This window comes from Thunnus thynnus, chromosome 24 (assembly GCF_963924715.1).
Source record: "Thunnus thynnus chromosome 24, fThuThy2.1, whole genome shotgun sequence".
In the NCBI taxonomy this organism is placed as follows: domain Eukaryota; kingdom Metazoa; phylum Chordata; class Actinopteri; order Scombriformes; family Scombridae; genus Thunnus; species Thunnus thynnus.
The window spans coordinates 13,799,127-13,821,123 of NC_089540.1; the positions used below are offsets into that span (position 1 = coordinate 13,799,127).

General features: G+C 42.0%; 1 long non-coding RNA gene across 1 annotated transcript; it reads right to left on the bottom strand.

Annotated features, from left to right (window-relative positions):
* Window positions 1–9,055: 9,055 nt before the first annotated feature.
* Window positions 9,056–10,418, bottom strand: LOC137177329 (uncharacterized). The gene is made up of 2 exons (XR_010926073.1): window positions 10,064–10,418; window positions 9,056–9,505 (listed from the first exon to the last, which is right to left on the bottom strand). It is a non-coding gene; the product is annotated as an uncharacterized lncRNA (long non-coding RNA).
* Window positions 10,419–21,997: the final 11,579 nt, after the last annotated feature.

Sequence of the window (21,997 nt, forward strand, 5' to 3'; positions counted from 1 at the left end):
CTTTGGTGAGAAATAGTTTAATTTTGAAGTGTTTTTATGCCGTTTATTACCCTTCTTCTTTCTGTGAATTGTTGGTCCTCTGCTGGTCTGTGTAGCATAATTGTTCTACTCCCCATCTATTCAAATAATTTTTATACTGAGTTAAAAAAAAACAACCTCAAATTGTCTCTAAAGAAGTAAAAAAAAAGTGAAAGATTTTGATACTATTTACAGCCAATCAATGCATTTACATTCTATAATAGCCTCTCTAATAGAAGTCCTCCATCCTTGCGGGGGATTGAAATTGCCTTCATGTAATCCAGGGTGACTGTAATTTTATCTCATTGATATCTCAATGTCATATTTACTGGTCACTTTCCTAACACCATAACACAGCTGTATTAAGTTACTGCTAATGCAAACTGAAAATTATGCAGGGAGTAGCAGGCTCCTCAAATCACATCACGTTTGCTCATGGCATGATGGAAAAAGTCAAATTATTGACCGACATCTTTATTTAATAAACATGAATTCGTTTTGGCTGCACTGCAAACAAATACACCAGCTGCTTGTCCATATTTCTGAGAAAGTAGCTGCTCAGCGATTACTAATACACACTTGCTGTTACCACCATTAACCACAGGGTGTCGCCAAATCAACAAATGAACTGAAATCGTACCAATAACAACTTTAAACATTATACTTCAAAACGTATACACACTGCTTTGTTTATGCTATACTGGGTGTCTGCATAGGTGCGGTTAGTTCATCGTTCATGACTTTATATGTGATATGTGTTACAATAGCTGCAGTGGGAATCAAAGATATATTTAGCAAAATCAGGTTTCATTATACCCCTGTTGAGATGGTATTAAGAATAGTCTGCACATATTTACAGCTGACAGTTGAAATATAGGACGCTAGATGCACAGTAAGTATACAATCATGTGCCAATATGCAGCACACACACTCACAAGCCCAGACTGACATCTGTCTGCAATTGTATAGACACACACACACACACACATAAACATGCACACGCCGTCTGTGATGCACACAGTGACGTACAGGCACACAGACAAGACATGAATATTTAAGAGGTTTCAGTCTGCATGTGTTCCATATATGTCACCATCAGCGTCTCAAGAGCTGGTTGGAGGGCAGGGGGCTGATGAGCTGTGTGTGTATATGTGTGTGTGTGTGTGTGTGTGTGTGATGGTGGGCTCAAAGTGGCCATCTTCATATATCATGTAGCTCCTCCTTGCCAAGAGCACTGCTTCTGTCAAGTGTGTGTGATGAGCACCCACAAGACCTCTCCGCTCTTCACCTCCTCATCTGTGTGTGTGTGTGTGTGTGTGTGTGTGTGTGTGAAGTGAAGTGAAGTGAAGTGAAGAAGGGAAAGAGAAAGAAAGAGGGAACATCATGTGCATCTGCTGTGTTGAGAAAGCAGGTCAGTGGGGTAGGTTGGACTGTATGTGTGTTTGTGTGTGTGTTTGTAGTTGGTTGACTCCTCTCAGTGCCGTCACGTTAAGTCAAGTTTTTAATCGCAAATAGCATATTTCATTCAGAAATCGTCACAATATGCGTCACAAAACGACCGAAAAGCCGCGACACACAAAAGCAGATGGATATTTAGCACTTTGAATTGAACTGACAGATAAACATTTGTCACATTTGTAAGAAAGCAGCGATGCTCGGAGCTGTTTGGTGGAGTGTGACAGTGATGAACAATTTATGATCAAAATTAATTAATCTGAGCTAATAAACTTGAATTTAAGTGCTGATTATTCCATTCTGATTCATTTGTGTCAGATACTGGATTTTTGTGGCAGATATGAACAATATATCATCAGATATTAATTTTTTTTTTAACATAAATGCATAACAACACAAATATCTTTGATAAGAATCCCTTACATTTGGTTATTAAAGAGTTGTGTGTGTAAAAATGCAGCCTATAAAACAGAAACTGTAATAAACAGATAGTGAAATAGTGTTTGTTGTGATCGTGTTTTTCCACAAAAAGATCCAAAATCTATGAACATTTAAATTGTTGAGATGTTTTCACTGAAAAGTCTTCTTGGTGTGTGTGTGTGTACTGGAGGTTTCAAGTTTCCACATCACACTTGTGTAAATTGCCTTGTGAGGTCACAAAAATCATGCTGTTGCGTACATGTCTTCAGCTTAGATTTAAGGTGAGCAGAGAGAAACTTCCCCCTTTCAACAGATGAATGTGAAAACAGCCGAAGCGAAGCTCAAACATCCAAGTGAACAATAAGCAACACACATATTTGAGTTGAGGGGGGCTTTTAACTCTGATACTGAATTGCATTGAACCATTGCAATAAATTGGTACCGCTAGAGTGGCGACTTCTACGAAACTACAATTAGATGCGGCTCGGTGTCTCCTTGTTGAGACGCAGCCACACGTAAAGGGTTAATGACACAACTGGTGGTACTGCGCTTTCCACAACGCTGCATGATGGGTAAACGACACCCCCCGCGGAGTCTGACAGTAGCTCGCAGCGGTCCGTCACCTCATGTCCACTCTCAGTGTGACGCCTGGCACTTGTGATGTTATGGGATATGCACACAAAAACCTCAAGCCTAGCTGCACATCATACACGGCTGCTCCCACTGATCTGAGTGTATCTGAAGTAAAGATGATGATGTAAGAAATCCACCATCTGGAAAGTAGGACACCGACTAAATAAATGTCGGCATGAAAGAAATACTTATTTATGAGCCACCTTGAGACTTACTACAACACAATAAGACATGTTAGGGATAAAATAACATGTGCTTTGATCAATAATTTCTCCTAAAATGCATACATAGGTTTTTTCAGGCCCTCAAAATTCATTATCATTCAAAATTTTACCTAAAAGTTGGTGAAATTCTATCATTTTTTTTAAACTCTCAACAAATCCCATGAAAAGAGCAAAACCACCAACGAACTGAGTGAACTAACAAGATTGTCAAAGCTTGATCTAGCTTATTCCTCTGTGGCACAGACCTCCGCTGTTGTCCAAAAACCACTAAAAATGCACCAGTGAGCCACACTGATGGCGCCGGGTGACGTGTTCTTCTGTTATGATGAATCCCACACACATCAGCCCTAGTGCCTTAAAAACTCAGCAGCAAATATGTACTAAATCCACAGCTCAAAATAATCCCAAACAAATGCAACGTTTACTCCTGTTTGAGTAACATTTGCTAAAAACTACAAGTCTGTTTTAGGCTGTTTTTCTAGGGGTTGAGAGCCACAGACAGAAAGTATAACACATTGTTTTTTTATGGGATTTTTTATCCTGTTGAGTAGAAGTATAAAGTAGCATGAAATCCTGAAGTCCTAGTACCTCAAAGTTGTTGCGGTACAATAGCCCTGTAGGTGTATTATTCTGAGAGGTGTTCTTGTCATCTCATCCACTCCCTGTGTTTCCACTCAGTTAGCAGTCGAAACATCACAAACACCTATTCTTCTGAAAAATCCAACCCCCAGCAAGTGCTTACCCACCGAGTGTGTTACACGCTTATGTGGCCCCTGTATAAGAACAAGCTTCACTATATGGCAGATATGAGGCAGAAACAATCATGCGATACATTGCCCTCATCCGTTGGGCTTCGCCTCCATCGTCGCAAGCTTCTGTTACAGAGCAATCCATAAGTACTTAGCTGCTAAGGAAATTAGCCGCTCCACCGGCTGGAGAATGGAGAAATCATTGTGGAGCCCGGTATGCTTCTGTGCGCCTGTGTAATTGTGTTTCTAACAAATGTGCTCGCAAAGTAGGGGGCTCAAGACCTTTTTCTCCAACTCCTCCCCCTCCCCTCCTCTTAACTAAAAACCTCCTTGCAGCCTCTTAACATGCCAGCACAAGCTAGCTGCGCGCCGGGGCCACGCCAGCGCACCGCAGCCAACCTCATTACCGTGTGATTATGCGAAATCAGCAGAGAGGAGCGAGAGAATCAAAGCCGCCACTGGAGATGAGTGAGTTGTACAGTAAGTGTCCCTGCCCCACCGGATTGGTCGGGGGGAAAGATTAGAGCACTCGCTCCCAGAGACTCGCGAAGATCAAATTCTATCTTAGTTTGCCTCCCTCATGGGCGTCAAAATGAGTTTCAGTGTTGAGGCAGATGTCGAGGTCTATCCTCCGGTTGCTGTGGGGATATGAGAGGAGCAGGTTTGGGTAAGCTTAGAAAATGAGAGAGATCCTCACTATGATAGCCATAAAGAATTCTGGGAGCCTTGCAGAGAGGAGTGGGTTGAAACACCGTCATTTATATTCAAGGACAGCTGCAGCCGAGGAGTGGGTGTAAAATCGATGCAGGGGCTTTACCTCGTCTCATCCTTACTTTTTGTTCATGCTGAAAAGCAGCTCTGTGCTCGTTGTTGCAGACCTCAATAGTGGCTGAAATGATGTTTAGCAGAATTGAACACAGTGACAACAAAATGGCAGGCCGTCGCGCACGCATTCATACACAAATGGGAGCACAAATTCAAGCAGAGAGAGACACACACACACACACAAACACACACACACACACACACATGGTGGTGACACACGCAGCAGCCATCAGTGTTGCGTGAGATAACAAGACCATATTGAGGATGACCGGAGGGGAGGAGGGACGGAAAGGAAAGACGGATGAGTGAAAGAGTAAGAAAGTGGTCACGCTTGGCTTCCTTTTGCCATGTAGCTGCCCTATCTCTCCGCCGCACTGACCCTCTACACGACTAGCTCCACGTCTTATCAGTGCTTTCCTTGGTCCCTCGGTCTTTCTCCCCTGGTGCCGTGCGGAACGTGATGCTGGAAACGTAACGCCAGATATAGGTTGAGTCATAGAGCAGCACTATCAGCTTCGGACACGGAGCCTGTTGGCCCGCAGTCATAAAGCAGTTCAAGGTGTGATTTAAAAGTGTGGATTGGTCTTTCCCTCAGGCGTGTATAGACAGACATATGTTCATAGATTACACACATGCACAAACACACACTTCAGTATCCCTCATGAAAAAAAAACACACACACACACACACACACACACACAGTTATGAGCTCGCCCAAGTGCAGCCTTTAATTGAAGAGGTAGTTGCAGGTAAAGAGCTCATTTATATGCATTTCTTCAGCCTAAAGCCACTGGCTGACACACACGCAAACACACTCGCGCACAAACATACACACATACACACACACACACAAAGGCAACAATACTTATTGAAGCTGACGGGGGCCTTATCCGCTTAATCCAAATTTACATACACCACTTCCGTTTGGTATTCCAACAAAAGCATTAACCGTCCGCCCCCCACCACCCCACCAACCCCTCTCTCCTATGCAAATAACCTTCACATTGGGCTTATTGTCCAAACTGATACTAGTGGGGGGTTTCCATGCAAACCGGTTTGGACTAAGGACTAAAGCCTAGTTCAGAGGTTCTCAATATTGGGATCAAAACCCCTCAAAAGGGGAGCAAGATACATGTGAGGGAGAGCAAGATTAGTACAGAAAATACAAAAATCATTATTGTGACATTCTGGATAGTGTTGAGTTACACCACAGCTGATGTGCACCTCCTAAAATATGTAACTAAACGTTGGGGCTACAGCAGCTGCAGAGATATCACATGAAGAACTCAAGAACTGTGATTTGTAAGCTTGGTCAGCTCGTATTTCCTCCCTAAAAGTTTCCGATGTCTGCACATTTCCAGATCTGTATTTATATTCTGAGGCTCTACTGGTATATTGTTGCATGATTTATAGTTTAAAAAATGCCGACTTCCAGTGAATCCGGAGGCTAAGTAAACAAACAATAAATACATATAAATAAATACAATCACTGTGGGGGATATAAGTGAAGTACAATACAGCATGATGACGTGTGATTCATCTGCCAGGTGTTGCGGTGATGATATCAATTTCTAGTTTGTCTCTCGAACTAGAAATCAAAAACTATGCTGAAGGTATTTACAGAGGCTGTTAACCCTTTGCGTCAGCTTTTTGCTCCAAATGTGACAGCTGCTGTGTGAGTGTTGCCCTGTTTGTGCCTGTGTTGGCTCACCTGTAGCCGCAGGACTGGCCTCTGTATCACGCATGAGGCGCAACATCCTCCTATCAGGATAATTGTAGCCGTTCTGGCTGGTAGGCCTCTCCTCAGGATATTAGTAATGTGTTACAGCAGTTAGAGGTGTCGTAACAAACAACCTTGGTTCTGCTTTTAAAACAGAGCAGGACACACTGTCCCAATCAGTCATTAACAAATGCACGGATCTTGGCATGAATAATTTGGAGTCCCTAGTAGCCCTCCTCAGGATGTGCAGGGGGTTGGGGGGGGGGTGTTGCTGAATCAATAGCCATAAGGAGTCTGGCTCCCATTTGCTTTCAAGATCTACAGCCAAAGGACCCAGTCATCAAAAGTTAATGAGCTATTTAGATCATGCTGTTTCTTCTACTCTCTACTGAGAAAACACTGCTGGACTAGAGCTAAAAGAGCCCCCGCGCGTGTGTTTATGTGTGTTTTTTTATGTGCTCTATGTGTCTCCTATAGATCTACAGAGAGAGATTGGCAGCTGAGAAAGAACAAAGCTGTTATCATGCATGTGCAGTTGTTCTCGCATTGTTCAGAGAGAACACTCGACATGGGTCGCAACTCTTTTTCTGGCCAGTAATGTGAAACACAAAGCCTCTTCCACTCGTGTTCCCTGTGTGACGCTATGGTTGGGCTACTCGGGCTTCGCAGCAGCCACGTCGTTTTGGCTCCGGTCCTCGTCATTGTACAGCGAAAACCATGTATCTCCAAACATCAGCTTTTCAGATTTTTCTTAAGGAATCAAAAAAGTTAAGAGTGTAAAAGGTGGGAGGATTTCTCTAAGTGATGGAAATGGAAATTGCTGTAAAATACTACAAAAATCTCCTTCTTATCAAGTTGTTTTTGTTGCAAATCATCTTTTTTTAGAGGTATTTTGAACAAGTATTATAAATAAAGTTGCATTTTTCTTAATTCTAATGCAGTGACGTACCTTATTCTCATTCTTTCTTGTTGTTCTTACAAAGCCGGTCATTTCATGCACTAACTCATGATTTAAATCCAGGTAGTAATGATATAATTTTAATGAGACTGATGATTGCTGGCCCGACCCCTGCTTTGTTATTACCTTCATAATAATGATCATTCCAGAGACATTCTCCTCCCACTGCTCCTTTATGTCTTCTCGCTCTTCTTCTTCTTCCCTCATTTTCCATCTCCTTTTCTTTCCTCTTCCACCTGGATTCGCCTAACAATGCCTGAAGCAGAACCAGCCGACATATCACCCAGGACTCCTGCCAGGTTCCCTCGCTGGCTGTTTCCCCGGCCACTGGCCTTGTTAAAGGGACGGCACATAAATGTGGCAGAGGTAGATGTTATGGCTGAATTCCCTACAGGACAGTGGGATACTGGAAAGGAATCCTTATTGCTAAGACTACAAAATCTCTGTATGTGCAGAGAGGAATAAAAAGACATGATCATTAAGAATTAACCTTATTCCCACTGTGGCCATTTTGAAGACTTGGGGAATGAAATGCAGCCCGATACACTTATAAAATATATATATGTCTCAAAGCGGCCAGCAATTCCCATCCCAAATGTAATGCAAGTTGAATATGGCAACTGTAGGAATAACATACAATGTATTGCAAACTTTTCTGGCAATACTGCTAAAAATTTTTTGCTTTCAAACAGTATTGAAAACCGAGGTGAGCCGAGCAGAGCATTGATTTTTTTTAGGATGTACCCAGTGGAGGTTTTATCTGTTGTGTTCTCCGCAGATGCATGTTAACCTCCAACTCTCTTTGAAATACTCCTAAATCCCAGAGGACTCAAACCTCACCGGTGACGATTAATTGGTCAGCCTCTGTGCTGTCCTGTCTCCGTCTCCGTCTGCCAGTCTGCCCGGACCTTCTTTTCTCTATTTGTCTCCCTACATCTTGTACGTCTGTCAGCTTTGATGCCTTCCTTTCTCCAGTGTTTTTTCCCACAAAAACCAAATCCTGCAGCTTGAGAATCAGGCGCCGGGGGTTCACAGAGTAGAAGAGCTGGGGGATGAACTTTGGCTTACTGCTGGGCCTGGCAAGCCTGACACATAAAATCTCAAAGAACTGGCCTACTGATCAGCAATCACTGGATGAAGGACATTACAGCATCTTTACTGTCAGATCAACACTGCAAATTTTCAAACAATTTTCTGTGTTACTCATTTAGTCCCCCAAATATAAGACGACCATAATTATACACTTCTACTTTTACAACACCAGTTTTTGGACTATTTAAAAAATATTTTTCCAGGCAGTCATCTGTCATGAAAGTCACGTTAAATCATGTTAAATAATGATGTGGTCTAAAAAAAATGCAATCACAAATCTTTCTCTATTCTTCCAAGAGCTTTGCAGGAGAGTGTGACATGACTGAGAAACAGAACGAAGAAGGAACTGCTACTAGAGTCATAATTCAAATTGAATCCACTGCTTGAATGTTATTGATTCTCTTCGAGATGGCAAAGCAGAATTAGAATGAACGGTACCCTATAGTTTGTCATTAATCCAGATTATAAGTGTGATTAAGGGTGTTTTCAGACCTGCGCTGTTCAGTCTGGTTGAATCAGACTCTGGAGCTGATCTAAACACAGGAATCATACTCGGGGGCGCCAACCTCAATCCGACTCAACTAGAAGACATATTCTGTAAGGTTGAGCTAAATGGTGCTCGTGGCCAGATGCGTTCTGCATACTGCGATGCAAATAAGCGAAATCAGCAGCTTCAAGCAGATACCTGGAGAATGAATCGAGGTCCGACCTGGACTACATCTTTGGTACTGGCAGACAGGACCTTCTTCCTGGGTTCACGTTCTTGCCCCAGATACATCTGACCAATGAGCAGAGTGAACGTTCTCATGTGGCTTGTAGTGATGCATTTTGGTTCACTTGGATGTTTCTCTGTGTGAAAGGGAAAACACACCAAGTTAACATCTCAGACCAGAGGAAATGAACTATAGGTTTAAAAATGCCCTGACATCTATGATTATACATTTAAAAGATGCTAAATGTGTCTTGTTTCAAAAGAGTCTTTATCCCAAAACAGGTGATACAAAGGCAGGTTCTTCTTATAATAAGGTTGGCAGCAAAACATGTAACATGGACCAGCTTAATTGGACTTACTAGACACTTTCTGGGTCTGTTACTTTCTGTAACAGAACTGATATCCTGTGTAGTCAATAAACGGTTAAGTTGAAAGGCTCTGCATACCTACACAGGTCTTCTCAGTTTGTCTGATTAGACTCAAGTTGTGTAGAGGAACTACACGAGGCCACCGATCTCTCTCTCTGTGCATGAATAATATGCCATTTTCTTGGAAGACATTTCCACATGTCACTGGAGGAAAAGTACAGTGTAACTAATACAATTACTGCTGGCTGGATTCCATGCAGCTGCCTCTGTTTCAGGGTCCTGGCATTGTGCAGGCTGGCTCACTGTCACACTGTCATGGTTTACTGGGGCACTTGAGAAGAAAGCAGCCATCGTTAATGATATTAGTGACACCTGCACCTTTGCTACTATGATAAGTCAAAATGTCTGCTGTGAAAAAAGGCTTATGAAAGGCTGATGCTCTTCATCTAATAGTAACTTACTTAATTCAAAACTATGATCTTTGTGTGAGTGTTTTTTTTGTAGTGATTAACTGTAATTTTATTTAAATATGACCATAAGTTGAAAGGATGTGGTTTATTTTATTCAAAGAGTATCTTTAAAGGAGTCTTTACTCAAAAGCAGGTGTTACAGTCTCATTATCTTGTATTTGCATGTATACATGACAAATTTTTGGCCTGACAAAGACTTGCAGACTCTAGCTAGCCTAGCCACATTAAGGCTTCAACCACATTTAAATACAAGTTTTAATGTTATCTTCAACAAATCGCTCTCTCAAAACTTTATGACTTCTTTACCCTCTGTGTGGCTCTTAGGTCCAAGCCCATTCATCCCAGCTGAAGACATAAATCTTCATAAAACACATATATTCTCTTAAATTCGGGCCGATACAGTAATTAGTTGAACTTACTATCCATTTCGGACTACTGAAGGGGGAGAAAAATCCTTTCCGGGATGGAGCTGAGCCCACTAGGGATGCTCATCGGTCACTGATGAGCGCTCTCCGCAGGACTGGAGCAACAGCCACTGAATTATTGAACACAGCGGCGTCCCTAAGGTGAGGCGCTGCATGGAAGTCTTCAGTCTCCGGCCCTGACAAAGAGAGAAGAAGGCTTGATGAAACATGGTGGGATGCTTACAAGCTATCCGTCACGGTTCCTCCCCGGTCACACAGAGGCGGGATTGGATTTCCGGCCGGGGGGATTTGTCGTGTCAAGCAAGGGGAGCGGGAATTGAGCAATACTTCAGCAAGATGGCGTGATAAGAGTTGCAGTGATTGATTCCAGAGTTTTGTAAATCTTCATGAATTAATTCTTTATTTCAAGAACATCTAAAACATGTCAATTTTCCACTCATAGCTATGACATGTGTATGTGGTATACTAGCATTTATACACAGCATGGGTATATTTATGTTTGCGCCTGTGTGTCAGAGTCTATATTATTACATGCATACATGCGAGTAAGTTATGCGTCTGAGCCCGTGAGGCTTATGCCTGACCCAGCGCACCAGAAGAAATACCATCAGAGCTCTCCCACTGAGCACCTGTTTTATTACATTACATACCCCCGATCCTCAAGCTGCATATGAAACCCGATAACAAGCCTCAGCCTTTGATTTACCTGCCAAAGAGACCAGCTTTGGGCTCATGTTGTCGGTAAGAACTGGCTCCACTGAAATCAATTGGTAAATCTGCGTCTAATAGTGCTGGTGAGCTTGCAAAATTACATCAGATAGATGTTGCGGTGGGGGAATTCTTATCGTTCTTATTGTGTCAAAAGACATGCAGAAAGATTTAAATTTGACAGCATAGATTTAAGCCGTATATTCATGTATTTATGGCAGTCATATAATGCTCATACAGAAGATATAGCAGATCAGTTTAAGCTCTTTTAAATCCAGATTGTACACTTCCAGTTACCTCAGAGTTGTTTCCTTCTGCAAGAAGACACTGATTACTGCAGTTTATAGCAAACAAGCCGCTCTTGTAACGATAACAGCTCAGAAAATGTCTCCAGTAATGGAAAGTGAAGGCAAAAATGAGGGGAAAGCACAAATGAGCTGCTGATTACACACCTGAGAACCTCTTAGTGATTCGATTTAAAGAACAGAACGCGGTTAAGCAACAAAGTGCTTATATAGCATCTTCAAAATCAAATTTCCACATGAATTATTAAATGGATATTATTTTTGTCAGATTTTAACAAGAGATACTGGAAACTTAAACCTTAAATATCCTCACTAATTTTGGAGATTTGTAAGAAAGGACTCAAGATACTATATCTTATGACTTAAAAATAATAATAGTAAGTCCAATTTTGTAATCTTTTGATCAGAATAGATTTTAAAGTAAACTCTAAATTTAAATTTTAAACATTGTATGCACCTTGTATGCAACATTTGCCATCTCTTCTTGGACTGAAACTCCTTACGTTGCATGAAAATACCACCAATTCCTCCCCTTAAACATATGTACACACGCAGGTACCTCACCTATGCATACATCTGTGCATCCGTGTGTAGTGTAACACACAAAAATGAACACACTCACACATGCTAACACCTTTCCCAGCTCCCTCAACTCTCTCTCTCTGTGTCCCATGTGAGCAGTTGCATCAGCAGCAGGGCCTCTGACTGTTGTCATGGTGTGTAACATCCCTGTAACCCCAACGGGTTTAACCAGCCCCTCTGCCTGCGATGCAAAGCACCCCGCACCCCCAGCCAGCTGCTTTCCACAGGTGCTGTCAACAGATAGCGGATACAGGAGGCTGCAGAGAAACAAACACAGACAGGCCTCCTCTTACCTGACGGAGTATGGCTTAGACATCCGTGCGATTGGTGCACATTCCCAGCAACACCTACATGCTCACTTTTACAGGCTTTGCAGTCAGCTGCGTGACACGTCGCCTAGCAACCGCACCTGGCGTCATCATTGTGACCCCATAGGGGAATTGGCTGTGCACAAACACCGGCTAAATAGCTACGGCTGTAAAAAAAGGGAGACATAACGGTTTGTATTTTTAGATCAAAAGAGGAATTTCATGTGTAACAGTTTGGTAAAAAAGATTGACTTGAAATTACAGTCAACTCAAGGCCTGCCGAGCAGTGTTTTCCTGAATGAGGTAGTTCTCTGCACCTTGAGAGGATGTGTTTTATTTCTGTGGAAGAAACGCTAAAAGCATGAAATGCATGGTAAAGATTGCAGAGTGTGCCAAAGAATGAAAGTACGAGGCAGGAAAAATGGATGTAGATAGAGACGGACTCGGAGCAATTGAGTAGGAATCAGTTAATGGTCAAAATGGGGCCCGGCTGCTTCCTGAATTGTTAATAAACTCTCTCAGAGACCCTGATGAGCGTGATTGATTGGTACTGGCCTGTAACAATGTGAGCCTCTTCAGCGCACTCAAACTCATTTACCTTTCGCCGGCTCAGCCTTTCACAATCCCTCTTTGTGAGACTGCGGCTTTATCTGTGCCGATCCTCAATAAATAAGCCTTTATGTATAGTCTTTGAATATTAGAGTGCAGCTATGGAGCGCTAACACAACATTCATCACCGTATCTCGTGAAGATGAGTCACTCAGCTCCGGCGAAAATGGTCAGTCATGGTATGAGTGTGTGTGGGTGTGTGTGTGTGTGTGTGTGTACCTGGGATTGCTATCAGCTTCTGTTTGTGTGGAAGATAACCATCGCTGTGTGTGTTAGTGTGTGTGTGTGTGTGTGTGTGTGTGTGTGTGTGAGATAAATGGATATGCTTGTCCACCGTGTCTACTTTATTGCATGCGATTTTGTGAGATAGCTATCAGTTTGTGTTTGCACTCCTGTTTGGTAGATAACTATCACTGCATGTGTGTATATATATATATATATATATATATATATATATATATATATATATATATGTGTGTGTGTGTGTGTGTGTGTGTGTGTGTGTTTTCCTGTGTTACACTCTGAACTCAACTTTATTTATATAGCACTTTAAACACAACACATCCAAAGGAAAGAGAGGAAAAAGAAGAAAATCAGAGTGATGGATTAGGGTTAATGAATAAAAAAATGATAATAATAATAATTATAATAATAATAAAGGCACATGGTCACACAGACCTACAGAGACTTTAGGAGAAAAACCTGAGCTGGTTAGGCAGAGTTAAAAGATAAAGAGTAGAAGTGTGTTGAAGATGACTCAGTAGTGGGGGAGAATCGGATGGTGGGAAGAAGAGAATTCCAGTTTTGTGGCAGCGATAGAGAAGGCCCTGTCCTCATAACACTTTGTCCTGGATCTCGGGACAGACAGACAGGTAAACATCGTCTCTGGCCCTCCTTCCTCTCTGTTCAGATATGTTTCTCATCTTGTTGACTCCACCTAAGCCTCCAGATTGTACTTTGACAAGCTCCGATCATCTCTCTCCCCGTTCTTGGCATCCGGCACCAGACATGCCGCCGCCGCCGCCGCTGCTGCCGCCGCCGCCAAGATCTTATTAAACAGAAGGCGAGACGGAGAGGAGGAAGTGGTGCAGAATGAAAATGGGAAGCTGAACAGACTTCCACATCAGCACTGAAGGGAGGGAGACGGTGTGGGTAGAATGGATTTTTGTAAAAACACACACACAAAAAAAACGATGCCCTTTTTTTTTTTTTTTTTCGCGGAGAGGTCAGTTTTCGCTGAGGGTTGCACAAAGGCAAAGAAAGAGAGAAAAACAGAGAAAAAAGGGGGCATGTTGGACAGTAAAGTGCAGGCTAATGTGTTGTCGAAGCGACACGCCTCACACACAGAGGAGATAAGATAAGCCCCGGCAGCATCGCGAATGCGGTTGCCAGGGAGCTTTCGCGAAATAATCTATGCATGCCGGAGATGTGAGCGGAAGAGCCAAACATTATTCAAACATAGGTGAGGAAATGAAAACGGTCAGTAAGAAAAGAAGAAGTCTGTCTTTTTGTAATATATTCTTGATTTATTCCACATGAAAGTGACTCAGGAAAGGCAGCCTCTTATCAAAAGTGAAGACTTTTTTTTTATTCTTGCTTAATGCCTACTAGCATCTTTCCCCCTCTCCTCTTCTACTTGCCTGACACATCTCTCATTTCGTCTCCCCCTGCCTCTCATGTGTACTAAAGCCGAGGCCAATCTGTCCCCTCACCATCCATCCACTTCATCCCCCATCTTCACTCTTTCTTCTCTCTTCAGCTCCTATCACTCCTCCATCTCATCTTCCTCCCTCTGCCCCCTCCCCCGCCTCTTTCACTCTTACCTTGCTATCTCATTTCTTTTTTTTTCTCTCTCTTTTCTCCCCACTCTCTCTCTCTCTCTCTCTGTTTCTCCCTCTTTGAAACGCCTGTTGCTGATCCATCAGGCTGCTACTGGAGTATGTTCCCACTCGTTTCTCACAGTGAGTAAAGTCTCTCTCTCTCGGAGGAGGAGGAGGAGGCGGCGGTGGTGCTGGGAGGTAGCATCTACTCCAGGAGGGTACCAGCCAGTTATCAATTACTCCCCATTTCCTCATCTGTTCTCCGTCTGCCGAAAGAAGTAATTACGTCTCTCCCCGTTTCTCCCCCTCGTCGGCATCAGAAATGACGCGATAACCAGAAACCCAAATTACTCCTGCTGATGAGACAATCATTGAGCGAGAGAGAGCAAGCCGGACATTTTTCAGCCCCACTGTGCTGCACCCATCGGGGTAATGGCACCTCGATTCGGTTTGGGATGGCTCCCAAACATTTGCGGGGCGTTTCCAATTTCCTCCTTGCAAAACACTAGAAGATGAAAAGAGAGAGGAAGAATTAAATGAGCGTTTTTTTTTCTTTCTCTGTTTTTTTTTTTTTTTTTTTTTTTTTCCCCTGCACCCAATAAGAGAGTGCAATCATGGGGTGGTTCCAGCTCCAATCAGCGTTTTGCAGCTGGAGAGGAGTGGTGATGGAAGAGGGACATTAGCACCGGATCCTCATCTGCCACACAAGACAGAGGGAAAGAAAGGATGGAAAAACAATTAAGAATGTTATTCTTTCAACCTTTATTTTTCTTTCTTACTTTCCTTAATTTCTTTTTGGGGGAAAAAGTAAATTGGTGGTAACCAGGTATCCACACAGGTGTACACAGGTGTATATATTCTGCCATATATTGAGTCACATGAAGTCACAGAGCTTAAAAAAGTGAAAAATATACCAAGTCATTAAAATTACTTTAACCTGCTTTCACTACAAATCAACGTGTTGAATGTCAGCGCGGTTATGTTCTAACAAATTTAAACAGACACGTAATTTGTTTGTTAATTCTATTTCAACACACAAACTCTAATCCTAAATTATGTTTCATAAATGATCCTTTTCCTTTCATTAGCAGTGCCTCCGCTGCCTTGCTTGAGTGACAAGCTATATCGTTACTGTAAAGCGGTTGCATTTTACAAAATTAACCTTACTTTCCCCAGTTATATAGTGTAAAAAAAAAGCTTTCACACATTACCTCTGAAATGGTTTGATGTTATAATTACTGTCTCCACTTTGCGTTAGCACGGAGAATAACAATAGCCTTTTTTAGGCAATTACAGATTATTTCATTTTTGTCCTACGATTGAACAGAAGTTTGAATTTTGGATAAAAAGTGACAACCTTACCTTTAAACAAAGCAGATTACTGCACTCACACTGCTAGAAAAGTCTTCTTTTTCCATCAATGGAAATGATCTAAATATGCAAAAAAAATACGTCTTTAAGGTCTCAATAATAGACAAAACTCACTTGACAAAATGAAGATTTTTGCAGCGTGTGTTTGTCTGCTCCTCTATAGGAGCCCTCTGTCGGGGCCAATCGAGACATTTCCAAATGCATCTCCCCCCTGCTTCCCTCCTCAGCTGTCAAACTGCAGTTTAAATGGAGCAGAAGAACCAGCAGGCCAGTGTTGTACTCTATATTGTATTTCAGTACCTGTCAAGTGTTTATTGATTGGCTGCGGTGGATTAGGACAGCTGCGTTGCTGCAAAGAATGCTTTAGCATGCGGTATGTGTATAGATATAAACACATATATATGTATATATACACACATATATATACGGGAGTTCATGTGTGCAATTGGAGCTATGCTGGAGGTCTCTGAACTGATGAGCCCTCTCAAATCACACCACCTAATCCAGCTCTCTTTCTTTATCTCTTTCTACATCTTCTTTTCTCTTTCCCATCACCCCCCTCACTAACTTCTCTTAGCCCTGCCGTCTTCAGTCCAGAATGATTTGGATCCTAATAGTCTTTTTACAGCCGCTGGCTAATGTTGCCATGGGGGAAAGTAACGGGGCCATAACGAGACAATCCCATCCCATATGCAGAGGATATGAAGGGGAATTTGTCTGCTTCAACAGTGACAGGAGCAATCTGTACTGTGGGGCAGTTCCAATGAAGAGCCCATCGAAAAAAGAAAGAAAAAAACTCAGTGTATTCAGGATTATGGTGTAGGAGCCCATTGAAAGTCTAATGGACTAGTCACATCAAATAGACTTGGTAGGAGCATGCTCAGATGAATACATGTATGGCATAGCGCACACACACACGCGCAGTTAGAGAGGCCATTACCACCAGGGGCTGGGCCATTACTCTCTGTCCAGTGTGCCAGTGTGTGTGTGTATGTGTGTGTGTGTGAGGCCCAGCCATAATGTTTCCAGTCCCAGAGGGGTCTCGGTACAGTACAATACAGTGTGGCCCTCCCTAAATAATTACCACAGGCCTTTTTATATAAGAACAGGAAAGGCAATAAAGAGACCTGCGATATTGCATTGTGCATACTCCACTGATATGAGGAGCGTGAGGAAGACCGTGTGAGGTGGTAATTTCGCAGACCTGCAATGAAAACATTTTTATGATGTTAAAGTGAGTGTGGCTGCTGCATTATCACAAGTTGGCACTGCTCTCCTCGCTTCTCCGACATGAAGTAAAGCAGGTGATTCGATGTTTACAGTACGAGTGAAAGACAACACATAACCATAGGGTATAGATACTCAAAAACAGCTGTTTCAAGCATCAAGAGGAGGTTGAAGTTGATGTCAGGGGGTTTGTAAAACTGAACATGGACCCATCATTTAAATCTCATGATGACATGTAAGCATCTTCAGTTGTTCAGATGCTTTCAAACCATTCTTAAAAGGGGTTTAGTATTAGTGTTCCTGAATAACTTTGAGAGTGTTAAACCACCTGTTAAGACAGGACAACTTCTACTTAGACTCTACTTAGTCAACTTTAATTTTCTTTATTGATTCAGCTGCTTTGTTGAATCGATTGATCATTTGGTCTAAATAAAATGTCCATCACAACTTCCCAGAGCTCAAAATGTCACATGTTTAGTCCAAACAATAAAGAACAGTGAGTCTACATTAACGTAAGACAATGAAAAGAAGCAGATGCTCACATTTTAGAGGCCGGAACCAGCTAATTTTTCCTTGCAGAAATGACTCGTGCAATTCATCAATCATCAGAATCGACTAATTGCTTTAAGACTAACGGACGTCTAATCAGCCAGAATAAGTGAAAACTTCTGTGTTGCTGTGTGGGGTCTTTAAATGTTCATATACAGTGAGGCTTTAAAGTAGAACAGAAAGTTTGGAACTGCAAACACATCTGGTGAAGTCATGTTTTTTTTGTTTTTTGGAGTAGCTCTCCTCTTATATGTTTTGGATATCTGTAAAAATCCTGGTTCATAGGCCACCCAGTGAACCTGACTTTGGTGATTTGCAGCTCCAAAAAAGGTTCAGGTATCTAAGTTAAGACTGGGATTAATTTGGTTGATTGGTTAAATATAACCATCATTTCAACAGTATTTTAGTGACCATATTTCAAGATGTGCTTCGGAAACATAGCCACTGAAATGCTGTGAAATAACAGTTTTATATTACACATTTTTGACCAAGTTATCTAGAAATGTTTGACCTGTGATTAACCAATGTACTGTTTACTTACGCCTTAAAAAAAACAGAGTCTTTTTCCAGTTTGAGTCCTTGGCCAACAATGATTTCCAATTTTTAAAGTCTCATTTTCTGGGGGGGAAAAAAAAGCTGTCCAGCTGTCAAGCAATTACAGATGAAGCAATAACAGATGTTTAAAATCTTTCACAATCGCACCTCATCAGCCAAAGTATATATATGGGTGGAAACATGGCAGTCATAAAGTCTTTTTAAAACTTTAACAGGTGACAGTCTTTCACAGGGGAGAGATAATATCATGTTACTGATGCGAATCACATATTTTGCGATCTGCTTCATTTCAACATATTGTCTGACTTTCCTTTCATCACACCATTTTTGCAGATAAAATAAAGTTTTTCAGGCTCCTTTTTTACAAAAGTATTGGATTTTTTTTTTTTTTTTTGGGGGGGGGGGGGGAAGCACATGTCTTAAAACATCACGTTGTGCCGTAGGTTTAAACACATTTATATGCCAAGTCCTCAGGCCGCTTTGGGAGGAGAGATACGTGCCTGCCGGCGTGGCGCATAGGCTGTCTGTTGCCTCCGATTCCTGCCCCCACCAGTCATAATCTGCGTAAGTCATCCTTGATTAACCCCTGCTGAATGACTCTAATTAGAGCCAATTAGCCCGGGCAGAATGAGACGCTCTCCATGCAGATGAATGCGATGGAGAGGTGGAAGGATGGATGGAGGGGATGGAGCGGGGGTCGAAGTGGAGGTGTGGAGAGGCTTGGGATGATTGAGGGATAGAGGTGCTCGGGGCGTGGAGAGAACTGTGGTGGGAGGAAGAATGGTTGAGAGAGAAATAATGAGAGGATGAAAGAGAGAGAATCTAAAGAAGCCATGACGGTTCCATCCATCCATCCATCCAGTCAAGCAGTCATGAATAAACACTTGTAGGGGGGCAATAAATGATTTAACCATGATGAAATGTTTCTTTAAGTCTGCATGGAAACCACCACTGTTTACTACATTTCCTGAAGCACTTGCTCGTTTCTTTAAAAAAAACAACACAGTAATTGTATAATATATGTAAAAATCTGCTTAATAAATGGATGTCTGTTTCTGATCATTTAAATATTGGTTTTTATCAGTGAGATTTTAAAGAGGACGTATCATGCACATTTCCAGGTCTATAATTTATTTTCTGGGGCTCTACTGGAATATATTTACATGATTTTAGCTCCTTATTTACCTTATTCTGGCTCTTTATGCAGCCCCTCAGTTCAGCCTCTGTCTGAAACAGGGTGGTTTAGCTCCTGTCTTTTTAAGACTCTCCTAACCAAGTGGTTCCAGAGGCTACGTAAACAAACAGTAGTAGTGGGATTTCACTTCTTTTTATCATTCCTTACTCGAAATGGAAACTCCTAAAGTAAATCTGTACATGTTCGAGCCCAAATCTGATCTGAAATATGCGAGTGGACAATGTGAACAACCAGTGGAACAACCTTAGCAACAAAAGGCAACAGAACGGACGGTCGTCTATGGACATGCATGAACAATGTCTACATGAGGAGTTTAGAACAGGCTGAAGCCCTGGCTTTTGACTTGCAGGAAAGTTTTGGAGGTTTTGGAAGTTTGACCATGTTTAACACAGACATCTGACATCATAACAGTATAAATATGACAGAAAACCACCAAAAGCATTTAAAGAAAAGGTTGGGTCATTGAAGCTTGGTGAAAGCTTCCTTCTTTGCTACTGTTTTATTGACTTATAGACCAATAGATGGTAAAATATTGGCTTCATGCCGGGGTCAGGTTGAAATGTTGGCTTGCTGTCAAGCCCAGGGCAGGTTGGGTCCAGGCCATGGTCCAGGCTAAAAAACAAAGCAAAGGGGGGCCATACTTTGACTGTTTTACGGTTTTAATACTATGAAATCACTCCCCCCCCCTTACTGTCAGGTCAGCTGAGTCTGTACCACATTTTACAAAACTTTTAAAATACCCACTTGTATAGACTGGCATTTTTATAAGTTTGTTGCTCTGCAATTCCTATTGGTTTTATTTGTCTTTTAATCTTGTTTTGTTTATTTATATTGCTTTTATTGTTGAGTGTCTGTTTCCATTTTATAAATTCTATTTTTACTATGTTTTCATGCTGTGCACTATTATGCATGTGTATTATCAACTGTGAAGCACGATGGAACTGCTGTTTTGAAAAGTGCTATATAAATAAAATATACTTACTTACTCCCCTCGAGTACTTTCATTTCTGGTTTAATGATTTTGTATTTGTTGACTGTTTTCTTAACAAGTATATCTTCACTATCTTCTGTCTACTAGCTGGCAATGAAAGATGCTGTTGAGATGCATTGTGGGAAGTGTAGGATCCAGTGTGTTTGGAGACTGACTCATACTAGGAACTAAAAACCTGACCTCATTTTGATTGCTCTTTTCTTCCTTCAACTTACTCAAACACTAGATCATTTGAGCGCTCCTACATGGATGACATGCTCTTCGATGGGAAGAGAAAATTTATCATATTTTTAAAAAACAAAATCTTTTAAAACCCATCAGAGTATCTCAGAAATAAATTGTCAACAATCTTTTTTATTTTCTTAGATTTTTTTCTTGACAATTTGACCCTCTGACCATAAATCTGCCCTTGCTGAGTGAGCATGGAGAAAAGAAATAAGGCGTTTAGTTTTTAATTTATACAGTAAATTGTCAGGCTGATCTCACAGCATTTAGAAAGAAAAGCCAAAATCAACTGAATCAGATAAGTACTGTGGGAAAAATAAAAAAAATCCAAACCAAAACAAACCTTCCCTTATATGTCAAACATATTTGTCCTTCCCATGAGTACTTTTTTCTAGTTTTTATTATTGTTTTTTTTTTGTCCCTCCTCACGCTTTCCTCTCCATGTGTATCCATCCAGTCCGCCAGCCAGCCCGGGAGCTCAGAGGCCTATACCTACAAGATACCAGTGCCAGTCTCCCCCGGCCCTCCCCTGCTATCAACCAGCAGCAGGGGTGGAGAGGCCAGACTGAAGAGCCCACTCAGCCTGCCCAGTGATTGCCTCAGTCTATCATCAGCCAGAAGATTTCTATTATTGCAGATGGATGATTGGTCTGGCTAGCTGCCGGCTTGGCAAAGCAAGCTCATTTTAGAGCAGTTTGAAGTGCGAGCCCCACTGTACTGAGGCAAAAGGAGGGGGAGAACGAATCGAAAAGGGGGGATTTGGTGATTTGGTGTTGAAATAATGGAGCAGAAATGGCTATAATGACAAGGCATGCTGACGCTGGGAGCATTATGCACAGAGGACGAGGTTGTTAATGTGGACTGCCTCTATTTCCGACAGCAATTTAGACGCTAATGGGGAGCGCTTTTCTGCTAAATAAATAGACGCCCCGCTCTTAGAACAAGGGGTTTGTTTACTGTTTGTATGGCGATGCTGGATCAACCCAAAACCCCATGACGAATTCATTGCCTCTGTGGAAGCGTCATGCTTTCCTCATCGGCATCATTCAGTGAGACATCAGAACGTTTTGGACGTACCATGAAAGGCGCTTTAATGAAATGAGTGTGTGCAGTTAGAGGGATGGGCCTTGATCTAATGATGAGGTCCTCTAAAAACACGTTGAAGAGAGAGGAAGTTTGCTTTTTTTTTCCTGCAGAGTTGGGAACGCCTAAATATACCATTCACCCCTCTGCGCTGCATCACACAAAAGACGCAGTATTCACCACTGCAAATGGCCTAAGGGTTATTATTTGAGGTCAAACTCGCTATCATATGACTATCATATGGCTTCATCCACTCCCGTGTCCCTCATGTTGTTGTTCTGGAGCAAATCAAATTACCACAACACATTTCAGCGATGAATATGACTATTTAAAGCACTTCCTGGTCCAACTTAGCAGCATTGGCTTTACTTTCCTGGCTGGACTAAGGTCAGTTTGCACT